Source organism: Pogoniulus pusillus, chromosome 4 (genome assembly GCF_015220805.1).
Source record: "Pogoniulus pusillus isolate bPogPus1 chromosome 4, bPogPus1.pri, whole genome shotgun sequence".
Lineage (NCBI taxonomy): Eukaryota > Metazoa > Chordata > Aves > Piciformes > Lybiidae > Pogoniulus > Pogoniulus pusillus.
The window spans coordinates 2,109,245-2,133,406 of NC_087267.1; the positions used below are offsets into that span (position 1 = coordinate 2,109,245).

Consider the following 24,162-nt stretch of genomic DNA (forward strand, 5'->3'; position numbering starts at 1 on the left):
TCAGCCAGCCTGGCCTTAAACACCTCCAGCCATGGGGCCTCAACCACCTCCCTGGGCAACCCAGTCCAGCCTCTCACCACTCTCCTGCTCAACAACTTCCTCCTCACCTCCAGCCTGAACCTACCCATCTCCAGCTCTGCTCCATTCCCCACAGTCCTGTCACTTCCTGAGAACTTGAAAAGTACCTCCCCAGTTTTTTTGTAGGCCCCCTTCACATCCTGGAAGGCCACAAGAAGGTCACCTCAGAGCCTCCTCCCCCTTCTCCAGACTGAACAGCCCCAACTCTTCGTCTGTGCTCACAGCAGAGGTGCTCCAGTCCTCTGAGCATCCTCGTGGCCCTTCTCTGGACAGAGCCCCATCAAGCCTGGCCTTAAACACCTCCAGGGATGGGGCCTCAACCACCTCCCTGGGCAACCCATTTTATCAGCGTGAAGAACATGCTACTACAATAAAAGCTCACTTGCAAGTCATGTTGGAACAGATGCAGGGGAGCTAGGAAAGAAAATATTTTTGTCTCTCTCACTGTCTCCCCCTTTCTTTCCAAATCCACCAGAGAGCTGTACTGTGTTTTATCACCCAAAATAAAAGGCAGGCTTTGGGCACAGCTACTGCTAAAATCATACACTGAAAGGTAGTCTCACAATAAGCTGCTCCACAACACAAACAAAGCGCATTACTCCTTCCAAAGGTGTTCTTGTCTCTGGGGACGAGTTACTCTGAGGATCTATTGCTTTGCATTTTCACCTGGCTCTTTGCGTGCTCTGTGAACCTTCGTGGAGAAGAGCCCTGATTCTTCTGGTTTTATAGCTTGTTTCTTTTCATTTGACCTGTAAACGATCTCCACTTCCACAAGCTCTCTCTGAAACATCTGCACAGGTGGAAAAAAGTCTAAAAAGCTCTAACTGAGCTGAAGCCTTAGCAAACAGAAACAATTAATTGGTATGGGAAGATTGACACGCAAACAGGAGGCTTGTAAATACCTTCAGAATACAGTGAAATTCTTTTCTTCTATTAAAAGGCACAGTTTTAGTGCAATGCTGCCCTGAAATTGCAGCAAGCCCAGCAATTATAAGGAATCCTAACAGAAGAAGATTGTTTCTCTTACTCTCCTCATCCCTGGAGAAAACATCAAAGCGAGTGGGTGGAAAAAGCCTATCTAGGCTACAGCAAGCAGTGCTGCTTAGATTTAGCATAGTCAGAAATGTAGCCATGCAATTTCTTACCAAACAGCTTCTTTGGTTAATTTACAATAGCAACCAAGTCAGGAAGTACTGAAACAGAGCTAAAAGAGGTACTAATAAATTTTCTCTCTTGACTGCTGTAACAAGTACTTTGAGATCGAGCAGCAGCAACAGAAGGAGCTCATTTCCAAATGCAGCGCCGAAACAAAAGAGCAGTGAAATGACCTCAGAGCATCCCTAGATAAAAATATGCATGTTCCTTTTTACTCTTACAGCAATAATTAAACAGAGATGTACATTACAGGAATGAAGAGGACTTTTATCTCCTTATTTTTACTTATGTGAGTATTGTGCCTTTTACTGACTGTCTTTCAAAAAAGATTATCGGTCTCTTAGCAATGTAATTACCTTACAAGAAATGAAGGCTTCCTGAGTGAATATATATCTGGACATTATTGCTCTCTGTTAATAAAATTGTGACATAAGTTCTATTTCTGGCTCCCAAAAATCAGGAAAATCAAAATACAGGGTCTAGAATGCAAGACTGATGCTACAACCACAGCTCTTCATTTTAATGTGCTGCTTACATCACCAGTGCAGCAGCTTATGAAATGACCACAGAAGCAACGTGACTGCCTGGGAGAGATTGAGGTGTGCAAGCAGCAACTCAAACGGGACTTATTAGCTAAAAAGGCACAGCAGACAGGAAATCTCCAGCACAAGAGATGATAGTAACATACTGTATGCAGCTCCCATCGCTCTAGACATTCACAGGAGCAAACATAGGAGCACACACTGCTGAACGCATAAATCAAAGACAAACCTTCCTCAGAAGTGATCTGTGTAGTGGTGCACAATGGCAGATGCCACAGCATATTTTTTTGAGATGCAAGGCTGCTCAAGATCATCTATGGATAATGAACCATGACAGCTTGGGATTTGATAAAATGCAAGCTGATGGTGAGAGAAGGCAAAGCATACAACCACTATCTGAAGAGCCAACGAATGCATATCGACTGTTTGGGTTTCTTCCTGTCTTCAGCATCAGCATGAAATCTGCTGTATTGCCACAAAATGATACATGCACTAATCTAAGAGACTGTACATCAGGAAAGGCAATTTTCATCTGAGTTCTCAGAAAGCACCAGGCATTGCAGCACTGAACAGGTATGGAGGTAGCAGAAGGACTGTTTCAAGTACCTTATATGACGACTGGCATCAACGTGCTCTTCGTTCCACAGGGAAATCTTGAGTGAAGCCTCTAGCAGTCACTTGCTACTTTCTTCAGGGCTCAGGAGAATATCCTCTTCTCCCTGTAAGAGAAAGACATTCCATATAAACACTTGCCAGCACTTATGCAGCTGTGCTTTCCATTTTTGCCCATAAACAGCTAAAAAACTCCTCTAATTACACTTGGTTTTAGTCCCCTTCAGCTGCTGATTGCCAGAAGTTGATGATCACCAGAATTAATCAAATTGGTAAGATATAAAGTGAAAAAAAATACATTAACAAATCTCCATCACAGGCTCACTTGGATTGTTTTCTTAGTGAGCTCCAATGTGATGCATTTCCGTAGGAGTCATGAGTGAGGCAAGGAGGGTGAATCCTAGTGATCTCACACACACCACATTCCCCAGCTGCTGCATCCCTCGAGCTTCCCTAACTGAGCTTGCTCACTCAGTTCAGTTCATACCAAAACCACATGGGTTTATGCTTGCACATCTCTGTAACTTCTACAGACAAGCAGACAATTCCAAACCAGTTTGCATTAAGAGGCGTAAGTAACACATGAGATAATTCAATCCCTAGACTCAAACAATTGCAGAGTACAATTCGGATTATACCTTTTATTTCCCCCCTTCTTCTCAGCTTTTCTATTTTCCTTCTACAGAGCCTCTTATTCTGACAAATTAGGAGAACTCACATCACTTGTTTCCCCTGCAGCTATGACTAGGAAGCTCCAGTGAAGTGAAGAGCGAATGCTTACTGTGCTGGAAATTGTTTGAATAAGATTGTTAGAAGTCTTTAAGATTTTTATAAATCAAATCCCTGAGATAGTGAGATAAAATAAAGCTGCATCAATACATTTTTTATACAGATGGAGGCTGAGGTACACCAAAATCAAACAATATGCTCAATGTCATATGAGGAGGCTGGTCCAAGGAGCCTTCTCAGCCCCAAGTGCTTTGAATCTATATCTTACATGTACTGCTTTTGATTATAGAATCATAGAATCAGTCAAGGCTGGAAGGGACCACAAGGATCATCTAGATCAAACTCCCCTGCCATGGGCATGGACTCCTCACACTAGATCACAGGCTCACAGGATGTCAGGGGTTGGAGGGGTTGGAAGGGACCCAAGGAGATCATCCAGTCCAACCCCCCTGCCAGAGCAGGACAACACCATCTAGCTCAGATCACACAGGAATGTATCCAAATAGGTCTCAGCCAGTTCTGATCCCTGAGGGACTCCACTTGTCACTGGAGGCCAGTGGGACATGGAGCCATTGACAGCCATGCTTTGGGTGTGGCCATCAAGCCAGTTCTTTATCCATCCAGTGGTCTGCCCATCACACCCATGTGTCACCAGCTTGGAGACCAGGATGCGGCACAGGACAGTGTCAAAGTCATAGGGCAACAGGAATTTCTACCAAGACACAATGTGCCTTTGCCACCAAAAAACAAAAGAAAGGCTAAATCCTTGAAATGATTCCAAGGCTTCAATGAAATAACTATCAGGAAAAGCTGTTTAAAAAGAAAACATTCTGCCTTTTGCAGACAACAATTATTTTATACCTTGTGGCTGTCTGGACAGAATACATTCATTTATCAGAACAATATACTAAAAACTACACTGCAACAAATGACATTAATAAAGGAACAGCACTGCAGCATCAAGCACTTGAAAGATTAATTTGGCTTCTTTCTGAGGCTTTATGAGAGTCTCTGAGTCACATATATTTGAACCACAGAGTCACAGAATGGACAGAAAGGACCACTGGAGATCACTTAGTCCAACTCCCCTTCTCATGCAGGTATTCCTGCAGCAGGTTGCACAGGAATATCTGCAGGTGGGTTTCAAAAGTCTCTGGAGAAGGAGACTGCACAACTTCTCTGGGCAGCCTGCTCCAGTGCTCTGTCCCCCTCACAGTAAAACAGCTTTTCCTTAAGCTCAAGTGAAACATCCTGTGCTCAGGTTTGTCCACTGCCCCTTGTCTTATCAATGGCCACCACTGAACTGAGCACTGACAAGATTGCCTCCCAGTCTTCTCTCTTCCAGGCTAAAGATAACTGGGTCTCCCAGCCTCTTCTTATATGAGAGATGCTCCAGTCTCCCAAGCATCCTTGTAGCCCTCCATTGGACTCTCTCCAGTAGTTCTTTGTCCCTCTTGAACTGGGGAATCTACAACTGGACACAGCACTCCAGTGTGGCATGACCAGAGCAGAGTGGAAGAGGAGGAGAACCTCCCTCAACCTGCTGCACACACGCTTCTTAGTGCACTGTGCAATACCATTAGCCTTCTTGGCCACCAGGGCACACTGCTGGCTCATGGTGAACTTGTTGTCCACCAGGTCCCTCTCTGAAGACCTGCTTTCCAGCAGGCAAACCCCACTGTCCCTGGAAGTGTTCAAGCAAAGCCTAGATGAGGCACTTAGTGCCATGGTCTAGTTGATTGGACGGGGCTGGATGATAGGTTGGTCTTGATGAGCTTGGAGGTTTCTTCCAACCTGGTTGATTCTCTGATTCTAACCTGTGCTGATGCATGGGGTTGTTCTTCCCCAGGTAGAGGCCTCTACACTTGCCTTCTTGAACCCTGTGGAAAGTTGGGAAGGGAGCCATGCTTATCCAGTGCCTAGGGTAGCTTTTTGAAAGGAATTTCAAGGGTGCACATTCTTTACAGCATGTAGTATATACTGTATGTTCCCATATACCCAAAGACAGTTCCCATTTAATTCCATTTCCCTGCCTCCTTGGCTCACTACTCTACTGGCAGATCTCTCCAGCCAGGACTACTGGCTGATGTTAATGACAGTTATGCTGGCAGCTCTGCATCTGCTGTCCAGATACCCAACTCCCTATTAAATCTGTCTTCCCTAGAGTTCCCTGCCAGATCTCCTGCTTTTTGTCTCCTCATCCCCAGCCTCCATGTGCAATTCTTGTCACCCTTTCAAGTCACCAGCTTGAATCACGGAATGTCAGGGGCTTGAAGGGACCTCAAAAGCTCATTCAGTCCAACCCCCTGCCAGAGCAGGATCTCCTAGACCAGATCACACAGGAATGTATCCAGGCAGGTCTTGAATATCTCCAGAGAGGGAGACTCCATGACCCTCCTGGGCAGCCTGTGCCAGGGTTCTGTCACCCTCACAGGGAAAAAAGTCCTCCTCATGTTTAAATGAAACTTCCTATGCCTCAACTTCCACCCATTGCCCCTTGTCTTGTCAACAGGCATCACCCAGCAGGGCCTGGCTCCAGCCTCCTGGCACTCACTTTTACATATTTATCAACATGAATGAGGTCACCTCTCAGTCTCCTCCTCACCAAGCACCACAGCCCCAGCTCCCTCAGGCTCTCCTCCTAACACAGATGTTCCATTCCCTTCAGCATCATTGTGGCTCTGTGCTGGATTCTCTCACGCAGTTCTATGTCACTCTTGACCTGGGGGGCCCAGAACTGGACACAGTACTCCAGATGTGGCCTCACCAGGGCAGAGCAGAGAGGCAGGAGAACCTCCCTCAACCTACCAACCAGAGCCCTTCTAATCAACCCCAGAATGGCATTAGCCTTCCACAAGAGCACATTGCTGGCTCATGGTCAATCACCCATCCACTAGGACCCTCTTCCCCTTTGCTGCCTTCCAACAGGTCAGTCCACAACCTATACTGATAGGTTGACTACTAACCCACTGCTTTTGCTGATCAAGGCTCAGTCACTCCCTCCTCAGCCCTGTGCTGATTGTTTTTCTTCCCTGGGGTCTCAGCTTCCACTGCTAGAGCTGGCTCCTTCCCATCACACAGAAGACTTATCAAAAGCCACCCTAGGAAACTTTGTTTTGATCTTTTTCATCTTGCTACAAGAGTATATTGACTGACTCCACAGGATCATGAGTTTATCATAGATTCATAGAATGGTTTGGGCTGGAAGGGACTTTATAGCTCATTGAGTTCCAACTCTCCCCTGCCATGGGTAGGGACACCTTTCTTTAGACCAGGTTGCTCAAGGCTTCATCCAACCTGGCCTTGAATGCCTCAAGGAATAGTTTAGACTCAATGATCTTGGAGGTCTCTTCCTACCTGATTGATTCTATGACCCATGACCTCCCTGAGCAACATTTCCACTGCCTCCCTACCCTCACTGGAAAGATTTTCTTTCTGTTATAGTGTCTAAATCTGCACTCTTCAAACTTCAATCCATTCCCTCTCACCTTATGACCACAATCCCTTGCAAAAGGTCCTTTCCTGGATCCCAGTCAGCCTTAGAAGTTTTGGAGAAGCTTAAGCATGCTGAGCAAGGACCACAGACAGAGCTTTTCTGTCTCCCACATTAGTGCCTCTCTCTTTGCTCTGAATTCTAATGCTTTTTGAAAAGGCTTACAATTTTGCTCATCCCAGTGGATATTTACAGGGATAGCCACAAGCACATTCTGTCCTGGATTGGTAACCTCACTACAAGGCAGAAAAGCTAACTCCACCACCTCCAAAACTTTCAAATATCACACTCAGTTTTGTATCCAGATCCTGTGTTAAATAATCCTAGTTAGAAGCAAATGGCTCTAAGGAGACAGGCATTAGCCTCTGGGATTCAGGAAAAGACAGGCAATTCAGTCAATAAAGTAAGTTTTATTATGTTAATAAAGGTAACAGTGAAACATGACCCATGTTTCAACAAGAATTTTCAGGTTTTCTTAGAGGTTTAGAAGTTTTTACAGGTCCTTTGGGGAGCAGAACAAACCTCTCTGATTTATTGGAGGAACAGTGCATAATACTTTGGCTAAGAAAATTAAGCAGCCTGAAAAAAATGGGAAGATGACTAATGAGACCAAATGCAGCAGGAAAACCAAGCAGATGGCTTCACTGTTCTGAAACAGAGTCAGAAAAGAAGAGATCTGGATGTTATGGGCTTGTTACAGGATACATACAGAAAGACAAACACAGGGTTTGCATTTCTGTAGAATCCTGCATCTCTCAGCCTTTTGGTGGTCTGTGGACCACAAGTGAGAGTTTGCCAGAATACCAACAGTCTCCATGGGGAAAAAAAACACTTTATCTGTCTTCCACAGAGATGGGGGAGTGGAGAAAAGAGGAATGCAAGAAAGAAAAGTAATGAGCTGTGTAGAAAGTAAGCCCTGCTCATTCCCAGGAGTTCTAGGCTGTCTCCCCTGAAAGAGACAAGAAAAGAAAGAGATAAGAGTCCCTATGAGGAGAGGCTGAGGGAGCTGGGGTTGTTTAGCCTAGAGAAGAGGAGGCTCAGGGCAGAGCTCATTGCTGTCTGCAGCTACCTGAAGGAACATTGTAGACAGGTGGGGTTGGGCTCTTCTCCCAGACAACCAGCAACAGAACAAGGGGACACAGTCTCAAGATGTGCCAGGGGAGGTCTAGGCTGGATGTTAGGAGGAAGTTGTTGGCAGAGAGAGTGATTGGCATTGGAATGGGCTGCCCAGGGAGGTGGTGGAGTCACTGTCCCTGGAGATCTTCAAGAAAAGACTGGGTGAGGCACTTGGTGCCATGGTCTGGTTGACTGGATAGGGCTGGGTGCTAGGTTGGACTGGATGATCTTGGAGGTCGCTTCCAACCTGGTTGATTCTATGATTCTAAGTGGCACAGGAGAACAAGAGATGAAGAGTCTGTTAGAAAAACAAGGTTGTTCATCATCTGTATCATGTTAATGCTCTGTCCATGCTACAGTATGAAAAAGTACCTCTGTCTGTACCAAACAGGACTCTGCTGTTGCCCCAGTGAAGTCCATCTACGTTTCTCAACACAGAGATGCAAAGAGCAAAAAAAGGAGGGGAGACAGAGTTCCATTTTGCATTTTTTTATATCTTGCTTTCTAACTGCATAAAAAGATACTTAAAGGAGCAGTATAGTTTTAATGGACTAGTCTTTCTCCACCAAGAGGCTAGCTCTGAGCCACCTCACCAGGCTTTCCCAGCAGCATCAACATTTGGGGGAAAACAAAGGAAGAGACAGAAAGAAAGTAGCAGGCATTAAAGATGATGGGAAAAGGTTCCGTAGGAAACGGAGAAAGGTCAAACGACCAACTGATGAAGGATGCTGCTGGAAACATGAGAATCATAGAATCAGTCAGGGTTGGAAGGGACCACAAGGATCATCTAGTTCTAACCCCTCCTGCCATGCCCAGGGACACCCTACCCTAGAGCAGCCTGGCTTTAAACACCTCCAGCCATGGGGCCTCAACCACCTCCCTGGGCAACCCATTCCAGCCTCTCACTGCTCTCATGCTCAACAACTTCCTCCTCACCTCCAGGCTGAACCTACCCATCTCCAGCTTCACTCCATTCCCCCCAGTCCTGTCACTCTGATATCCTGAAAAGTCCTTTTCCAGATTTTTTGTAGGCCCCCTTCAGATACTGAAAGGCCACAAGAAGGACACCTGGAAGCTTCCTCCTCTGCAGCCTGCACAGCCCCAACTCTTTCAGTCTGTGCTCACAGCAGAGCTGCTCCAGCCCTGCTGTCATTGCTTTCTGAGGGAAAAAAAGGAAAGAGCAAGCTTTCATTTCTGTAACTCAAGTTGAAACATGGATGAGCAGGCAGCTTCTCCTCAGAAAGTGTTTCTTGGTTGAAGGGCACACAACACATACTGACTCTGGCTGTTCCCATCTGCAGACCACAGTTATGCAATACAGAACAAGGAGGTTCACAGACCCACAGGTTCCAAAAGAAAAGGATCAGTCTGAGCAGCTCCACAACATCATCCTGCTGCCTTCTGCACCGCAAAGCACTGGGACAAAGGGCTTTGGTTGGGTACTTTGACTTCCCACTAGGAAGTGTTATTTGCTCTCTCTGAAAGAAAGCAGAGATGCTACCTGTGATTGCCACATCAGGACATCTTGTCAACAGAGGAAGGCTCTTTCATTACCTGCACCAGTTGGTAAGGATAATAGTCAGGTCTATGCTTGATGCCAACATTACAGCTGTAGCCCACGTCTCCAATTGTGGATTGCTAAATCCTCCTGTTATTTAGTGCTCACACTGATTCAGGAGTGCAGACTAGGCAGAGGATTTTCAGTACCAACAAAACTGTAGAGGTCCAAGACTGAGCCATTCTATAATCCTTTCAGCCAGTTTCCAAACTGCATATCTATACTATGTGCACTGTTTTCCCTTATATAAAGTCCAGAATTGTTAGAAGTACACTGACATAATTTCATGAAGCACCACTGCTCAGGGAAAAAAATGAGGGCAGGGGGGAAAAAAATGGAAAACACTCCCAAACTCCATAAAATTCAAAATTTCTTTTAGCTCTGGAAGGCAGTAACGGTATTGATTTCATTTCTGACTATATTATTCCATTTCTTATTATCATTTCATTTCTGACTATATTTTTATCACCTGCACTAAACAAAACTTGTTTCTTTCAACCTGAAGCATATTAAAGTTATCTCCGTTATGCAGCAAACAGAGGAATCATAGAATCAACGAGGTCGGAAGAGACCTCCAAGATCATCCAGTCCAACCTAGCACCCAGCCCTAGCCAATCAAACAGACCATGGCACTAAGTGCCTCAGCCAGGCTCTGCTTGAACAACTCCAGCAACAGCAATTCCACTACCTCCCTGTGCAGCCCATTTCAATGCCAATAACTCCGGCAAGAACTTCCTCCTAACATCCAGCCTATACTTCCCCTGCCACAACTTGAGACTCTGTCCCCTTGTCCTGTTGCTGGGTGCCTGGCAGAAGAGCCCAACCCCACCTGGCTACGGCCTCCCTTCAGACAGTTGTAGATTTGGATGTTCTCTCTATTTTACTGCAACTTAATTACATTGCAGCAAGAGTTTTAGGTTTCAAGACAAGAACTACCCTAAAGTGTTTGTTAGATGATCTGTGACTTTAGACGAGAACTGTGATACACAGACATCATTGCAGGCTATGTTACTTCTACCAGGTCTCTGTTTTAAACCTGGGCTGCTGCTCAAACTATAAGCAACATCCAGCTTATACCTGTCCTTGTAGCTCTGTAACACAACTGGTGTTAAATATGAGTAGCTATCACAGCACTAATAAAAGCATGGGGTTACTGATCTCAGTGCCTTTTATTGCACAACAGCCATACAGACCAGGTGTGCAATAGAGTTTTGGGGAGCATATCTCAGTTCTAATTTAAATTTCCCAGAGACTCAAATACAGTTGATAGAAGAAATAATTTACAGGATGCCCTTCCCTCTTCCCTCTTCTTTCCCAAAGAAAAGGAATTAGATGGAGAGAGGTAAGGTGTGCAGACCCAAATAAATCATCTCACTGTGATTTGGAAGTTAAAAGAAGAAAAGTTTAACAATAAAAGGCATTTGAGGCAGGGAAGTTATAAAGACATAGGGAAGGGAAAAACAAGATACAAAACATGTAAATACACAGCCAGAATTGATGGCAATGGGTTTTGTTTGCCTCATGGGTGATGGCCACATGGTGACACAAAGAAAAACCAGGAACAGGATGGTGGTTGATTGTGATCAGGAAGGCAGGGGAGAGAGACTGACAAACAGGAAGTCCCCCTGCTTTTATGGATCTTAGCCAGGAAGGGATCAGAGGATGTTAGGGGTTGGAAGGGACCCAAGGAGATCATCCAGTCCAACCCCCCTGCCAGAGCAGCACAATCCTATCTAACACAGATCACACAGGAACACATCCAGACAGGCCTTGAAAAGCTCTACAGAAGGAGACTCCACAACCTCTCTGGGGAGCCTGTGCCAGTGCTCTGGGACCCTTACAGGAAAGAAGTTCCCCTTTGTGTCTCAAGTCGTACCAGGGTAGGTCTAGGCTGGAAGTTAGAAGGAAGTTGTTGCCAGAGAGAGTGATTGGCATTGGAATGGGCTGCCCAGGAAGGTGGTGGAGTTGCCATCCCTGGAGGTGTTCAAGAAAAGACTGGGTGAGGCACTTGGTGCCATGGTATGATTGATTGGCTAGGACTAGGTGCTAGGTTGGACTGGATGAGCTTGGAGGTCTCTTCCAACCTGCTTGATTCTACAATTCTATGATTCTATCACCCTCCTACTTCCATTCCACTTAGGTAAAGTGCTACTTAGTAACATTCCTTTACTTCATCTACATCTCAGATGATCAACATTTCTTCTGTTACAGCAAAAGGAAACTGTGACAGGCATCTTGTTTTGGTACAATTATTTCCCCTTCAGATGAATGCTGAAGCAGGCATTAAAAAGTCAGAATCAATAGCTCACTACAGAGTGAATACATCCATTTTGTATGATTTCTTTGTATTGTGCCAAGTCCTATCAAACTCTCATTTTGACCTCTCTTACCAAGCCAATTCCATACTGAACAACTCATTTACTTGCTATGAAGGCACTATTTCAAGCTTAAACTATGAGTGTGAGCTTCAGTTTAGGAAAGACATCAAAGATAAGATAAATCTGATGGGCATAAAAGTCACTGACAAAGGAAAGCAGCTTTTGTTTTCAATGCTAAAATAACCCAAACACACAAAACTACCAAGCTGACAAAGAAAGGGTAAGCTTGGAGGTTCCAGAGCTGTCCATGTTGTAGCCAAGTGGGGGTTGGTCTCTTTTCCCAGGCAACCAGCAACAGAACAAGGGGACACAGTCTCAAGTTGTGGCAGAGGAGGTATAGGCTGGATGTTAGGAGGAAGTTGTTGGCAGAGAGAGTGATTGGCATTGGAATGGGCTGCCCAGGGAGGTGGTGGAGTTGCCGTCCCTGGAGGTGTTCAAGCAAAGGCTGGATGAGGCACTTAGTGCCATGGTCTGGTTGACTGGCTAGGGCTGGGTGCTAGGTTGGACTGGATGATCTTAGAGGTCTCTTCCAACCTGCTTGATTCTATGACTCTATGATTTACTCCACTAGCAGTTATTAAAGTCAGCTAATGTGACCAGCTGAGAACTTATAGTGCCAAACTAAGAGTTCAATGTTCTCTGCACACATCCAGCTGATCTACACTGTGCCATTCTCCTGCTAGAAAACTCAGTGTGTCCTTCCAGGTGACAAACCAACATTCAGAAAACTCTGGCAATAGCTCAGAGTTTATCAGGATCTCAGGCTGGGCTCTCTTCAATCGTGTATTAGTCAATCGGTTAGACAGACACATTTTACCCTACCAGCAGCTGTGACGCAGTTGGCATTCTTACATACAAGAAGTAACAAATAAAGGTTGCAAAGCAATTTTTTTCCAACTGCAACATTTGCAGGGAAGACTGCCACTCCTGAGGAACATAAAGAAAATGCTTTAGCCATAAAACTAGGTTTGAAACAAAGCAAGCAACCAACCACCCAACAAAACCCAAACGAAGCACACAGCAACACACAACCGAATCAGAAAGCTGGAGAAGCACAGGATGACCTCCAGCTCCCCTGCCAGAGCAGGATCACCTAAACCAGATCACACTGCAACACATCCAGATGGTTCTTGAGTATTTGCAGAGAGGGAGACTGCACAACCTCCCTGGACAGCCTGTTCCAGTGCTCTGTCACCTTCACAGGGGAAAAAGTGTTCCTCAACTTCACACAGAACTTCCTATGCCTCAACTTCCACCCAGTGCCCCTTGTCCTGTCGCTGGGCATCACCCAGCAGAGCCTGGCTCCAGCCTCCTGATGCTCACCTGCACACCTTTATAAAGATGAATGAGGTCAGCATCTCCTCACAGAGTTTGTGTTCCAGGCCTTTCAGCAGCTTGTTGATCTAGTTCTCCGTGTGATGAGAAACTTGAGACCAATGGCTCTATAAGCCTTCAAGCAATTACCTAAATAATACCACTGAAAAACCCCACTCATTAAAACCAGATAAAGGCAGCTGAGCTTTCTGAAGACTCCTGAAGGTTTTCCAACATTAGGTGATCAGGCTTTACAATGTGTGAAGTAACATGCCCTAAGAACAAGTGGGTTTTGAGAAGCTCTGAGAGAGCATTAAGTGACACAGATGTTATCAGAGAATTACTAACACAGCACCACAAAAGCTTTCAAAAACTCAAACTGGTCACTGTCACAGCCAGTTTAGTACACAAGATTTCACATGATCACAGAAACATTCCGGTTGGAAAAGCCCCTCGGGATCACCAAGTCCAACTGATGACCTTACTCTACAAGGTTCACCCTAACCCACAGATGTGTATCAGTATTACTCTTGTACCTTTTGTTTTCAGTTTCCCAATCAATGCTCATGCAGCCTCCAAGCCACAACTACTTTGAAAGACTGTCCCCCAGTTCTTATTGCTAGGGTTGACACTACGAGGTCCAAACCACCCTGAGGTCAGCTGTCTTGGCTGCATCCCCTCCTGTCCTCTTGTCCACCTCCAGCATACTCGCTGGGGCAGAGTAACAGATGGCCTTAGCACTGTGAAAGCACTGTTCAGCAACAGCTAAAATGTTGGTAGCCTATCAACAGTTAGTCTCTAACCTAAATCAGCACCATATGAGCTGCGATGAAAAAAGCTAGCTCTAGAGAGACTCAGGCCCAATACAGATACACACTGCTGCTCTCGTCTTGGTTTGTCGGGATGAGAGCTAATCAATGACCTCTTCTCACCTTCTTTCTCCTATCAGTGCTAGTTCATGCTGATGATCAGGCAGCCAGGATCCTCATGCAGCCTAGATGTAACTGTTGGGGCCACAGTCTTCAAACTAGATCTCACCTCCACTGACACCAGTAAAATTTCTACGCCCTTGACATTCTTTTCACTCTCCACATTCCCACACAAGAAAACTTGACTGTCTCTCTTCCAGGTTGTATGGTATAAACTCTACCAAAACCCCATGTCCATAACTGTATCACCAGCCTTCTCCCCTTTCCCCCTGCCCCCCCCTCCTTTTTTTTGGGGGGGAGGAGGAAGAAGCTGTCTACTTTCTCCAATTTCCTCCCCTTAATTTACAGCCTGTCCAAGCTTGTCCAACTCTTGACAATTTCATTCTTGGTGTATTTGACATCTCTCAGCTTCCTCCTACTCCCTATATTTCTTCAGTTTCTTAAGAAAAACCCCACCTAGTCCCACTAAGAAATTATTCATAGTCTCTGTTGGTGTTTCCAGGCAATGTTGTGCTTGAAAGGGAGTCATGCAGGCAAGTTCCTAACAGCAGCCCTTAGTGACTTAAATGCAACTCCTAAAGTTTGCGATAACACAGATGTGAAAAAGAAGTGGAAGGATGATTAAACAGTTCTGATTTTCACACCATTTCAAAGCTGACTTCAGGAACATTGCAACGTGGCTAAAATAATACTTGGGGCAAAGCTTAATTTCCAGTACAAACAGTCCACTGCACAGCACTCAGTACAACAGAAGGCTGCCTCACCGCGACGTTGTCAGTCTCTTTTGAGCTGAAACAAACCACAGAAGCCATTCAAAAGGCAGCAGCATTCTCAGCAGTTGTATGCTGATGTTCAGGCCACCTCAATATTCCATAAATAATGGCTCAGAAAGGCACAACTGATGGTGTGCATAGACTGGATGATGAATCATCAGGTACCTTAAGCAAAATTTTGCCTGATTAACTGTTTTGTTTTTAAACCACCTGCACCATATTGTCTGATGTACCAGGATGGATCAAATGATTCTCATTCTTTTCCTGAAAACCAGACAAGCTTACAAATGCTGAGTTTTATTGTATTATGGAATTGATGCCAGACAGAGGAGCTGTGCATTGTGTGATTCCAATTATCTATTTTTTTCCCCCAAAGATTTATTACCAGCCATTGTTAGAGATGAAACTAATCCAGCTTTATCAGACCTCCAATAGCTGTATGTCATATGGAGTAATTTCACTTTCTGTCTCTCTGTCTTCACAATACATTTATTAGTCCTCTGGAAATATACATTTTCAGCTGATGGGTCTTTTCTTTTTTTTTGTCAGATGGCAACCAAACAGACTACAGCTAGAACAATTTCAAATGGTGGCATAAATCAGAGAATCAGTAAATTAACCAGGTTGGAAGAGACCTCCAAGAAAATCCAGCCCAACCTAGCACCCAGCCCCATCCAGTCAACCAGACCATGGCACTAAGTGCCTCAGCCAGGCTTTGCTTCAACACCTCCAGGGACGGTGACTCCACCACCTCCCTGGGCAGCCCATTCCAATGCCAATCACTCTCTCTGACAACAACTTCCTCCTAACATCCATCCTAGACCTCCTCTGGCACAACTTGAGACTGTGTCCCCTTGTTCTGTTGCTGCTTGCCTGGGAGAAGAGGCCAACCCCCACACCTGGCTACAGCCTCCCTCCTTCAGGTAGCTGTAGACAGCAATGAGCTCTGCCCTGAGCCTCCTCTTCTTCAGGCTGCACACCCCCAGCTCCCTCAGCCTCTCACCAGCTTCTACTGCCCTTCACTGGACACATTCCTGTACCTCAACATCTCTCTTGAATTGAGAAGCCCAGAACTGGACACAGTAGTCAAGGTGTAACCTGACCAGTGTCCAGTACAGGGGAAGAAATCACTGATCTGAGTCAAAATCAGAGCTGATTTCCAATAGTGTCAATATTGCCAGTGCCTGCACTTCTTTGTTTACCCTATTTAGATGTCCAAAGATGCACAAAAGTGCATAATAGAGTTTACAAAAGGATCTAAAAGAGTAAGCATCTTATTTCCATGGACTTTCATAGGAGTCAGGCACCCACCATGCTTGGTCACTTGAGTAAAATCAACTACATTTCTCTTCAGCTTTGGTCACCTCCAGGTAGTTCATAACAACATCCTTAGTAACTTTGGTCAGAAATCTCTTTTTCCAAAAGGTAACCATCCAATTAAACCATCCTACAATTCTATGATTCAAAGTGATATAGAAAAACATTAAATGAAAGTATATACATACACACACATACAAAAGCTCTATCTTTTGACAAAAATAATGTCTTGAATAACAGAATCAGCTGCACCTCCAGACTCTGCAATCGCAAGGTCATCCTTGCTGGCATACGGAATCATAGAGTCAGTCAGGGTTGGAAGGGACCACAAGGATCATCTAATTTCAACCCCCCTGCCATGGGCAGGGACACCTCACACTAGATCAGGCTGTCTAGAGCCTCATCCATCCTGGCTTTAAACACCTTCAGGGACAGAGCTTCAACTACCTTTACACAATGTACTACTATTTAATGTTTATGCCATACTGAAGTTTTCCTTCATCTCCATGTGACCTCAAGTTTTGGCTCACTCTTTAGTAATAATGGAATGAACTATGTATGGATGATCATTTTTTGTGGCCATAGCACTGCAGTTTCATGGCACTGATGACATAAAATGACATCCAAGAGCTTGCTAACCGCCTGTTTCCCCACGGTCACTGTCCCAGGTCAGGGTGGATCCCTCCCCTGGTAGAATAAACTCACCACAACACGGATTTCTTTTTGTGGAAAGTCAAGGAAGGATGAAATGGTATTTCTTATAGTTTAAATATAACAGTAGAAGGAGAATAAACTCCTAGAGAAATAGAATAGCCTTAACGAGGATGGGGAAGGGGTCAAGCAGCGGCAAAGCAGCAAAAGCAGCTGCAGCCAAAACAGCAGCGGGGGAAGATAGCAGCAGGGGCAGCTGAAGCAGCAGAAGCAGCCAGGGGAAGGTCCAAGCTGTGCTTTGAGACATAAAGCTCTTGATGATCCAATGAAATGATATTAACTTATCCACTGTTGCCATTAGATGGCCTGTGTCTAGAATGTTCACCTCCCTCCTGTATCTGAGCTGCAAATCTAGCTCCAACAGCCACTGTCACCTAAGGAATTAAGGACCTAAACGAACCTTTTAAATTCATGATTTGGGGGAGGTTGAGGAAACATGATGTGGGAATTGGTTACTTTGTCCTGTGTGTACCTAGGGGATCTGAGAGCCTTTTCTGCCACGTATTCCCCAGGTAGTTAATATGCATTCCCTTTTCAGCTAAATCCTAGCGTTCAGTGAAGATCAGAGTCTCAGTGTGCTGGAAACTGCTCAAATACGTAGTGAAGAGAGGGAAAAACATTAGAGCAACAAAACAAAAGAGTTTACAGATGCTACTGACACGTTGGCATCAGAGAGTCAGCACAAAGTACTGGGTTACTTCAGAAATTCCCATATAAAAGCAGAAGTCCCATTCCTGCTGGAAAATCTCTATCCAGCAGCAATGCTTCAGTAAGAACACCAGAACAGAGATCCAAAGACAAACTACTACCAGAATGAAAGTGCAAAGACAAAACATAAATAACAGCTGAGAACAAAACAACCAACAAACACTCATTCTTAACACTGGGAGAAGCTCAAGAAAAAAGGCTGTGCAGAAAGCAAAAGCTGAGGCTTTCAGTAAGCACATACACCTTTTTTTCTTGATTACCTCCCCAAAATAACCTTTCAAGGAATGTTTGGTGATACACTAACACACCATTTCTGGAAGATTAGAACAGGGCAATATTTCAATTTTTGCTGTATCCTACTTAGAACTGGTTTTGGCACTCGGTACTTTTGTATCATAGAACCAACCAGGTTGGAAGAGACCTCCAAGCTCATCCAGTCCAACCTAGCATCCAGCCCTAGACAATCAACCAGACCATGGCACTAAGTGCCTCAGCCAGGCTTGGCTTCAACACCTCCAGGGACAGCGACTCCACCACCTCCCTGGGCAGCCCATTCCAATGCCAATCACTCTCTCTGACAACAGCTTCCTCCTAACATCCAGCCTAGACCTGCCCTGGCACAACTTGAGACTGTGTCCCCTTGTTCTGTTGCTGGTTGCTTGGCAGCAGAGCCCAACCCCACCTGGCTACAATCTCCCTTCAGGTAGTTGCAAACAGTAATGAGCTCTGCCCTGAGCCTCCTCTGCTGCAGGCTGCACACCCCCAGCTCCCTCAGCCTCTCCTCACAGGGTTTGTGTTCCAGGCCCCTCACCAGCTTCGTTGACCTTCTCTGGACATGCTCCAGCACCTCAACATCTCTCTTGAATTGAGGAGCCCAGAACTGGACACAGGACTCAAGGTGTGCCTGAGCAGTGCTGAGTACAGGGCAAGAATAACCTCCCTTGTCCTACTGGCCACACTGTTCCTGAGCCAGCCCAGGATGACATTGGCTTTCTTGGCCACCTGGGCACACTGCTGGCTCATCTTTAGCCTACTATCTACCAGTACCCTCAGGTCCCTCTCTGCCTGGCTGCTCTCCAGCCACTCAGCCCCCAGCCTGTAGTGCTGCTTGGGGTTGTTGTGGCCAAAGCGTAGAACCCTGAACTTGGCCTTAAATCTCATCCCAAAAACTCTACAATTCTACGGTCACTGGACCTCAGGTGGCCTCTGACCACCACATCTCCCACCAGCCAGTGAGCATCAGGTCAAGCAGGGCTGCACCCCTGGTAGGCTCATGTAACAGCCAAGGTAAGAAGTTGTCCTCCATACACTGCTACAGGATCATGCAGCTAGATTCTGTCAAATGCCAGAGCCAAGCAGCTTGCCTCAGAGGCTATTTTAAGGCGTGCATGTTTGCACATCAGATGGGATGAGCCCAGAACAAAGAGCTGCAAGCCCAAACTCTGGTACTATTTCAGGCTGTCTCTTCTGGAGAATTTAGGTGTGACTTATAAAGATCATATAAATGCTTTATGCTTTAGTTAATTGCTACTGATTAATTATGACCTACATTAGCATTCAAACAACCTCACCAGTAGGAGCCTTGAAGACTACAGACAGCCATTTCGGGTGAATTATTGGTGTGAACCCACCAAATGCCAGGAAGTAAGGAGATCATCTCACCACAATAATTACTCAGGCAGTAGAAAAACAAACAAACAAAACAGCATAGTGGTGACATTCTCCTGTCACAATGCCACATTTGTGTAGAATATATTTTTATGTCACAGCATCACAGACTTAACTGGGTTAGAAAAGACCTTTGAAGTCATCAAGTCCAACCTTCTACTCAACACTATCTAATCAACTAAACCATGGCACCAAGTACCACATCCAGCCTCTGTTTAAATGCTTCTAGGGACAGTAAATCCACCAACTCCTTGGGCAGCCCATTCCAATGCCAATCATTCTTTCTGTGAAGAATTTTTTCCTAACATCCAGCCTAACCTTCTCCTAGTGCAGCTTGAGACTGTGTCCCCTTGTTCTGTCACTGGTTGCCTGGGAGAAGAGACCAACCCCACCTGGCCACAACCTTTCAGGTTTTCCCTGAGCCTCCTCTTCTCCAGGCTATAAGCCTCAGCTCCACTTGAAAAACATGGCACTCCTCCTTTATGGCTATTCTAATGCACACCACTGACCTCATGAACACAAGGATTCATCACTGCCTTTTCAGACGTACTTATATTCATCTCTATTGAGCCATGGCTCTGTGTATTTGTTGAAACCTCTGCTCAGAATAAAATTAATACCATGAAAATTGAACGACTCAGAGCAGGATATTCCACCTCTGTTCACATAGCAGAGGACACAGAAGTCCAAGGAGCTGTGCTGAAGATGGCAGGGAGTTGCCACAAAAGTTTTTTGCAGCAGGTGATGCTGGAAATATCCATACAGCCAAAACTGAAACTAGAGGATGCTTTACTCTAACAAATTGCTGACAGTAAATCTGGAAAAACAAAACAAATCAAACCAAACCAAAGTCAAAACAACAAACCCAGCTCTACAGCTCTAAATTTAAAGGTGAAATACACAGACAGGAGGAGAAAGAGAGCAAAATTACCTTGTATGAGAATTGAATAGCACTGTAGTTGAAAACAGGAATACTGAATACCAGCCTTTATTATCTTTCAGTGAAAGAACACAATAAACCAAGCAACTGCCATTGCTTTAACAACCATTTTTGTTTATAAGTAACATTTATGTTTTAATGACATTAGCACTCCACAAAGAGAATGTCATTAGAAACTCTTTCTTTACAACTATTTCCAATACTACTCATTAAACTACTGTGCCCTTGAGATAGGAGTATTTTTATCCCTTTCCTCTAAATCACTTAAAGATCGACATAATTCCTTAGCACTGGCTTAACTACTGACACAGCTGAAAATCTACTCCTCTTCACCTCTTTTGCCTAAATCTAGTGTGTAAGAGTCCCATATAGACCCATAAAGCTGTAAATGTTGAGATACTGGAACAGGTCCAGAGAAGGGTGACAAAGCTGGTGAAAGGCCTGGAACACAAACCCTATTAGGGAGCTGGGGTTGTTTAGCCTGCAGAAGAGGAGACAAAGGGGTGATCTCATTGCTGTCTACAACTACCTGAAGGGAGGCTGTAGCCAGGTGGGGTTGATCTCTTCTCTCAGGCAACCAGCATAAAACAAGGGGACACAGTCTCAAGTTGTGCCAGGGGAGGTATAGACTGGATGTTAGGAAGTTCTTGCCAGAGAGAGTGATTGGCATTGGCCACCCAGGAAGGTGGTGGAGTGACTGTCCCTGGAGGCATTCAAGCAAAGCCTGGCTGAGGCACTTAGTGCCATGGTCTGGTTGATTGGCCAGGGCTGGGTGCTAGGTTGGACTGGATGAGCTTGGAGATCTCTTCCAACCTGGTTGATTCTATGGTACCATACAGCTTAACCCTTAGAAAGACTCTTCCCATACTTAAACTCATGAGAGCAAAAATCTCACTTAGAGAGTACATTCTCTTAATATTAGAAGTTCACTAATAAACAGAGACTTGTGACACTGTATTTCACAATCATTTGCTGTTACAAAAGTAACTTCTGAGAAAAAAATAGCCAAGTCCAAGGTTTCCAGGAATAAAGTCACATTTCCTGAGTCCTCCCAATGGTGGAGAGGCCACTAAAATTTCAAAAAGCAAAACACTGGTTGCTAGCTCTAGTTTTAGAGCCTCCAGCTATAGGGTCTTCAAAGAACAATACTTAACAAAGCAGTCAGTAGCACTACAAACCTGGCTAAACCCTGTTAAGTACAAAGGCTGTGCAAGGAGAGCTGTCTGAGGGCTGCAGGCAAGCCCATAGAAGCATTGAATCAGGCTGCCCACAGCCCCATTCAGCCTGGCCTTAAACACCTCCAGGGACAGGACCTCAACCACTTCCCTGGGCAACCCATTCCAGGCTCTCGCCACACTCATGGTGAAGAGCTTCTTCCTCACGTTCAGCCTGAGCCTACCCATCTCCAGCTTCACTCCATGTCACCCCAATCTTCAAAAAGGGCAGGAAGGAAGATTCAGGAAATTAGAGACCAGTCAGCCTCACCTCTGTCCCTGACAAGGTAATGGAACAGCTTATTCTGGATGTCATCTCTAAGCACATGGTGGAAAAGGCTACCAGGACTAGCTGGCATGGATTTGCCAAGGGGAAATCATGTTTGACTAACTGCCCTGTGGTAGTGTGATTGAGTGGGCAGATGGCAGGGAGAGCAGTGGATGCTTCTGATGCTGTCTGCCATAACATCCTGACAGGCAAGTGTAAGAACTGCGGGCTAGGTGAGTGGACAGCGAAATGGATTGAGAACTGGCTGAATGACAGAGCACAGCAAGTTGTGAGCAGCAGTGCAGGGTCTAGCTGGGGGCTGTCACTGTCTGAAAAATTAGACTCTCAGGTTCATTAAAACTTACTGAATTGTTTTCTGCTGCTCAGGAAGACAAAGAAAGTGTTTCACCTTGGTAAATGTCTGTCACAACTCCTTCACTTTCGCTTCAAGGAATGAGGTAGTACTTCAACAGGGATAAAAGAGGCACAATGATGGGTTGCTTACATATGCAGTGAGCAAGCTAAGGACTGTTCTAAGTTCCACCACATTTTCAGCAACAAGAAAGGGCCAGCAGAGCTTTGGGGAAGCTTGGTCACTTCTGTTCTAGGGCACATGCCTATATCTTGCCCTCTTGGAGATGTTATTCCACAGAAATTTGGCCAATGCACAGAGACAAACTCATGTAGCCCTTAGCTATCCAAGTGACCAACTGTCATGGTAGGCCTGAATAGGCCAAAATAGGCTTACACATGTCCTGGCTTGCCCAGGCATGTTTTCCTGTTTTGGGGAGAAGCAACTGTGGGAAACAGAACAAAGAATCTAGAGTCATTGAGTCTAGGGACTCTGGCTTGCCCAGATTGTTTTAGTCCTGTGGTAAACACGGGACACATGCTTAGCTTATGCTTGTCTTGTGCAAGGCCTGTGTTCTGCCCTAGAAAGGGTAAAGCAAGCCTATGGCTTCACCTAATATGGTCAAGCTCAGCTAACTGCCATTCTGTGCCCAAAGGCCCATTAGTCTCAGGCTACATTGATAAAAAGAGATGAGTAGGTAATACACAGTGCTCTGCTACTGTATTCATGCTTGCTTGCCTGCTGCTGCCTGCTACCATGCTATGCTAAGCTATAAACTAGCTCTGCCACAAAGTAACAAGCCCTGATACATGGGATTTTTTTGCCTGGAAACTGCCTGCTTCAAATTTACCAGGAACAGGCTCCAAATGCCTCCATGTGATTGTCCTGCATAGCCAGAATGCCATCATGCTAAGACTGCACATCACAAGACATCCTGCCTACACCTGGAAGTCTCCTGCCAAGACAGGAAGTCCTGGAGATACACAGATCATCCAGAGGAGCCAGGACAAGGCCAGAGATTGTCTGCCTCCTTTTTGCAGGACTCTATGAAGCCTGGGAAGAATCAGAATCCCCACTGGCTGACAAGGCAGTAAGAGAATTCCCTGAAAGCATTTTGGGTAGTGTCTGAATTAGAACCCAAATGCAACTAATTTGTATATAGTTGTGGGTGGGGCCTTCCAGAAATAAAATTAACTACATATTTTATAATTCCTGCCTCATTAATTGCCACAACTAAATCAGATAGGAAAGAGTAGAATAGTAGCAGAGAATGAGAGAAGGAGTCAAAGCAACAAATGGTCAGTAAGTCTGATCTAATCACAGCTCTGAAAAATGTGCTTGGTTTTAGAGGAACTCAAAAACTTTCTTTTTCTGATAAAGTATATTTAAAGACATGCAGGTGTCAAGGGAGCTTGGAAGGCAGATTGCACTCCATCCTTTCAATAGCTGGCTTTGTGGTTCTAGGGTTTATAAGACATTAGGAATGTGAAAGATCTCACATATCCCAAGTCTGTAAAAGTATTTCTCATATGGTGCCACATGGGAAATCATTACTCAGTCTACAGAACATTAGGATTAATATCAGAAATATAAGGTCAATAGGAAACTGACTGAAGAGAAAATGGAAGTGCTTAATGTTGAAAAGTTTGGGGCCAGAGGGAAGTTATTAAGAGAGTTCCTCAATGATCAGTCTTGGGAGAAATCTTGTTATTTTCATAATGACCTTGACCAAAGTATCAGTACTACACTGGTGAAATCTTATGCTAATTCATTTTTGGGGAGATATATCAACATTGAAGAGCGTTAGTGGTGAAACACTGAGTACTGAAGAGCACTGGTGGTGAGACACTGGCACAGGTTGCCCAGGGAGGTCATGGATGCTTCCTCCCTGGAGATGTTCAAGGCCAGGTTGGATGAGGTCTTGAGTGACCTGTTCTAGTGGGGGGTTGTTACAAAACACCTGGTTTAGCTCAGGTGTTGCTAAACCCTGCTTAGCTTGCCACAGGGCAAGGCCACACAGATCAATGGGATCAAAGGCAATGTCACATGGACTCAGGATGATTCAATGTGAATTATGCCAGAGACCATTATTGATCATTTGGGCTCTCAATATATGCCTCAGGGCCACAAGGCACACGCCTACACGTTAGCATAATTAGTCAAGGACAACCCACTCCATCAGCATAAACCACACCTTGTTTGTCTCATTAACGAGGTGTCTGTTATCTATCCCTTCTGAGATAAATAGCCAGCAGCTGGTGGGAACCAAGGTCAGCATCAGCCTGTTGTTATCCTTCTTCACTCCAT

General features: G+C 45.1%; 1 protein-coding gene across 2 annotated transcripts in view; it reads right to left on the reverse strand.

Moving 5' to 3' along the window:
- The window catches only part of SYT1 (synaptotagmin 1), a 384,974-nt gene that overhangs the window by 274,362 nt on the left and 86,450 nt on the right, over positions 1 to 24,162 (reverse strand). For both annotated transcript variants that reach the window (XM_064141971.1, XM_064141970.1), the window contains exon 2: positions 2,382 to 2,494. The gene's annotated coding sequence lies outside the window, so the exon portion shown is untranslated. The remainder of the gene's footprint in view (positions 1 to 2,381; positions 2,495 to 24,162) is intronic.